Consider the following 5000-nt stretch of genomic DNA (forward strand, 5'->3'; position numbering starts at 1 on the left):
AGGTTCTTACCCGGTCTACCTGGGGGGAGGTCTGTTAGTAAGAGCAGCGGCCATGCTGCCTGCTGCCTGCCTGCCGGCTCCCCGGCGCTTCTATACAAAGGTCCAGGTTCTTACCCGGTCTACCTGGAAGCAGGCAGGCAGGCAGGCAGGCAGGCAGTCTGCTTCTCAGCGACGGGCGGGCGGGCGAAGGCCGGCGAAAGGCAGGCTTCCGGGCGTCTGCGTGGGTCCGGCCCCTGCCCGGTCCAGGGGGCGCGGTTGCCGGTGGCCCCGGTCTACCGGCCGGCAAGCGGGGGTGGCTCGGCCGGTCTTCCCGGCGGAAGGAGCGGAAGCGCTGGCCGTTTTCCGGGGGGGGGGCGGCCGGGTCTAGCTCCACGCCGGAGGGGCCCGTTCTTCCTGCGGCTGGGGCTTCGCGGTCCTCCCCGGTCTACCCGCCGGAGGCCTGCCGACCGCCCGGTCTACTCGCGAGGGCCTCGCCGGCCCCCTTCCGAGAACGGGGGGCCTCCCGGTCTACCCGGCGAAGGCCCAGCCTGCTTCTCGCGTCTACGGACACCCCGTTCTCCCGGCCCTGGGCTCTGCTGGCCTTGGAGGCTGGGTCCTGCCGGTCTACCTCCGAGGAAGGGAGGCTTCCCGGTCGACCCGCCGGAGGGAGGGGCAGGCGACGTGGAAGCGCTGGCCGTTTTCCGGGGGGGGGGGCGGCCGGGTCTAGCTCCACGCCGGAGGGGCCGGCAGCGTGGCCCGTTCTTCCTGCGGCTGGGGCTTCGCGGTCCTCCCCGGTCTACCCGCCGGAGGCCTGCCGACCGCCCGGTCTACTCGCGAGGGCCTCGCCGGCCCCCTTCCGAGAACGGGGGGGCCTCCCGGTCTACCCGGCGAAGGCCCAGCCTGCTTCTCGCGTCTACGGACACCCCGTTCTCCCGGCCCTGGGCTCTGCTGGCCTTGGAGGCTGGGTCCTGCCGGTCTACCTCCGAGGAAGGGAGGCTTCCCGGTCGAGCCGCCGGAGGGGCAGGCGACGTGGAAGCGCTGGCCGTTTTCCGGGGGGGGGGCGGCCGGGTCTAGCTCCACGCCGGAGGGGCCGGCAGCGTGGCCCGTTCTTCCTTCGGCTGGGGCTTCGCGGTCCTCCCCGGTCTACCCGCCGGAGGCCTGCCGACCGCCCGGTCTACTCGCGAGGGCCTCGCCGGCCCCCTTCCGAGAACGGGGGGCCTCCCGGTCTACCCGGCGAAGGCCCAGCCTGCTTCTCGCGTCTACGGACACCCCGTTCTCCCGGCCCTGGGCTCTGCTAGCCTTGGAGGCTGGGTCCTGCCGGTCTACCTCCGAGGAAGGGAGGCTTCCCGGTCGACCCGCCGGAGGGGCAGGCGACGTGGAAGCGCTGGCCGTTTTCCGGGGGGGGGCGGCCGGGTCTAGCTCCACGCCGGAGGGGCCGGCAGCGTGGCCCGTTCTTCCTGCGGCTGGGGCTTCGCGGTCCTCCCCGGTCTACCCGCCGGAGGCCTGCCGACCGCCCGGTCTACTCGCGAGGGCCTCGCCGGCCCCCTTCCGAGAACGGGGGGCCTCCCGGTCTACCCGGCAAAGGCCCAGCCTGCTTCTCGCGTCTACGGACACCCCGTTCTCCCGGCCCTGGGCTCTGCTGGCCTTGGAGGCTGGGTCCTGCCGGTCTACCTCCGAGGAAGGGAGGCTTCCCGGTCGACCCGCCGGAGGGGCAGGCGACGTGGAAGCGCTGGCCGTTTTCCGGGGGGGGCGGCCGGGTCTAGCTCCACGCCGGAGGGGCCGGCAGCGTGGCCCGTTCTTCCTGCGGCTGGGGCTTCGCGGTCCTCCCCGGTCTACCCGCCGGAGGCCTGCCGACCGCCCGGTCTACTCGCGGGTCTACCCGGCGAAGGCCCAGCCTGCTTCTCGCGTCCACGGACACCCCGTTCTCCCGGCCCTGGGCTCCCCTGCAGTCGGCCGGCTGGGTCTTGCCGGTCTACCTCCGAGGAAGGGAGAATTCCCGGTCGGCCCGACGGAGGCCCGGTGGGCTCCTCGCGTCCACGCTCACGCCTGCCTGCCTGCCTGCCTGCCTGCCTGCCTGCCTGCCTGCCTGCCGGGCTGGGGCTTCCAGCTCTACCTCAAGGACAGACGGCTTCCAGCTCTACCCTGCTTGGGGCTGGGAAGCGCCGGGCCATCTGACGGCCGGACTGGTACCGCTGCTAACCGGTCTACTAGCCGGGCCGGGGGGGGGGGAATGGGGCTTGCCGGTCTACCTCCGAGAACGGGAGGCGGACGGAGGCGAGGCGAGAGCGGTTGGCGGAGAGTGCGAAGGCCGGAGAAGGGCAGGCTTCCGGGCGTCTGTGTGGGTCCGGCCCCTGCCCGGTCCAGGGCAAGTTTGCCGGTGGCCCCGGTCTACCGGCCGGCAAGCGGGGGCGGGTGGGCCGGTCCTCCCGGCGTAAGGAGGGGAAGCGCTGGCCGTTTTCCGGGGGGGCGGCCGGGTCTAGCTCCCCGCCGGAGGGGCCGGCAGCGTGGCCCGTTCTTCCTGCGGCCGCTGGCGGCTCTCCTCCGGTCCACTGCTGGCCAGGGAAGCTGGGACGTGGCGGTCCCCTTCCGAGGATGGAAGGCTTTCCCGGTCTACCGCTGGGAGGCCGGTCTGTCTGCTGCCGGTCCCCCCCCCCCGTTCTCCGCCCGGGCGAGGCGGCTGGGGCTTCTTCCCGGTCCTCCCCGGTCTACCCGCCGGAGGCCAGACGACCGCCCGGTCTACTCGCGAAGGCCCCGGTCCTCCCGGCAGCGGCCAGGTCTGCTTCTCGTGTCCACAGTCACCGCGGTCTGGCCCGGGGCTGGCAGCGGTGCCCGGTCTCCCGGCCCTGGGTTCTGCTGGCCGTGGAGGCTGGGTCCTGCCGGTCTACCTCCGAGGAAGGGAGGCTTCCCGGTCGACCCGCCGGAGGGGCAGGCGACGTTGCCCGGTCTCCCGGCCCTCGGCTCCCCTCCGGTCTACCGGCCGGGAAGGCTGGGTCTTGCCGGTCTTCTTCCGAGATCGTGGGGCCTCCCGGTCTTCCTGCCGGAAAGGGCGCCTCTGCCAGGCTTCCTGGCGTACGGCGCGGCACCGCTGGCCGGTCTACTCGGAGTCAGACCCGGTGGCCTCCCCGCGTCCACGCACACCACGCCCTCCCTGCCTGCCTGCCGCCTGACCAGCGCTCCTAAACCAAGGAACAGGCTCTTGCCCGGTCTACCTGAAGCCCTCCCCGGTCTACTCGCGAGGGCCCCGGTCCTCCTGGCGGCGGGTGGGCCTGCCAACGGAGTGGGTCCTGCCGGTCTACCTCCGAGGAAGGGAGGCTTCCCGTTCGACCCGCCGGAGGGGCAGGCGACGTTACCCGGTCTCCCGGCCCTCGGCTCCCCTCCGGTCTACCGGCCGATAAGGCTGGGGCTTCCCGGTCAACCCACCAGAAAGGGCGGCTTCGCTTCGCCGGACTACCTGGCGCACGGCGAGGAACCGCTGTCCGGTCTACTGGGCGCCGGCCCTCGGGAAGCCCGATCTACCGGCCGGAGGGGCTGGCGGCGTTGCCCGGTCTCCCGGCCCTTGGCTCCCCTCCGGTCTACCGGTCGGGAAGGCTGGGTCTTGCCGGTCTTCCTCAGATCGTGGGGACTTCCCGGTCTACCCACTGGAAAGCGCGGTTCCGCCGGTCTACCTGGCGTACGGCGCGGCACTGCTGGCCGGTCTACTCGGTGTCAGGCGCGGTGGGCTCCTCGCGTCCACGCACACCACGCCCTCCCTCCCTGCCTGCCTGCCTGCCTGCCTGCCTGCCTGCCTGCCTGCCTGCCTGCCTGCCTTCCTCCTTCCTGCCGCCTGACCAGCGCTCCTAAACAAAGGAACAGGCACTTTCCCGGTCTACCTGGAAGGCAGGAAGCAGACGGCCACCCTCCCAGCCAGCCAGCCTGCCTGCCTGCCTGCCTGCCTGCCTGCCTGCCTGCCTGCCTGCCGCAGGGTCTGGGACTTCCAGGTCTACCTGAGGAGAAACGGCTTCCCGGTCTACCCTCCATGAGGTCGCGAGGCGCCAGTCCACTAGGCGGTGGGGGGCTGGAGCCGCTGCCCGGTCTACTAACCTTCGAGGAGGGGGAGGCTCTGGCCGGTCTTACAAGAACGGTAGCGCAACCGCTGGCCGGTCTACTGGGCGCCGGACCGCGGTGAGCCCGGTCTACCGGCCGGGAAGGCTGGGGTTTGCCGGTCTTCCTCAGAGATCGTCGGGGCTTCCCGGTCTACCCCCCGGAAAGAGAGGCTCTGCCTGGCCACCTGGCGCACGGCGCGGAACCGCTGGACAGTCAACTGGGCCCCGGACCTCGGGAAGCCCTGTCTACCCGCCGGAGGAGACAGCGGCGTTGCCTGGCCTCCAGGCCCTCGGCTCCCATCCGGTCTACCAGCCAGGAAGGCTGGTTCTTGCCGGTCTTCCTCCGAGAACGTGCGGCTTCCCGGTCTACCAAGTGGAAGGAGCGGCCCTGCCTGCCTGCCTGCCTGCTCGCCGCAGTGCCTGGGGCTTCCAGGTCTACCTCGGAGGAGAAACGTCTTCCCGAGGCCCTGTCTCCCGGTCGTCGGCTCCCCTCCGGTCTACCGCCCGGGAAAGCTGGGTCTTGCCGGTCTTCCTCCAGAGATCGTGGGGACTTCCCGGTCTACCCACCGGAAAGCGCGGTTCTGCCGGTCTACCTGGAGCACGGCGCGGAACCGCTGTCCGGTCTACTGGGCGCCAGACCTCGGTGGGCCCGGCCTACCGGCCGGAGGGTCTGGAGCTGCCCGGTCTCCCGGCCTCCGGGTCCCCTCCGGTCTACCGGCCGGGAAAGCTGGGTCTTGCCGGTCTTCCTCCAGAGATCGAGGGGCTTCCCGGTCTACCTGGCGCACGGCGCGGAACCCCTGGACGGTCTACTGGGCGTCGGACCTCGGTCAGCCCGGTCTACCGGCACGAGGGGCTGGCGGCGTTGCCCGGTCTCCCGGCCGTCGGCTCCCCTCCGGTCTACCGGCCCCGAAGGCTGGAGTTTGCCGGTCTACCTGCGAG

Source organism: Podarcis liolepis (genome assembly GCF_965112155.1).
Source record: "Podarcis liolepis genome assembly, chromosome: 14".
Classification (NCBI taxonomy): domain Eukaryota; kingdom Metazoa; phylum Chordata; class Lepidosauria; order Squamata; family Lacertidae; genus Podarcis; species Podarcis liolepis.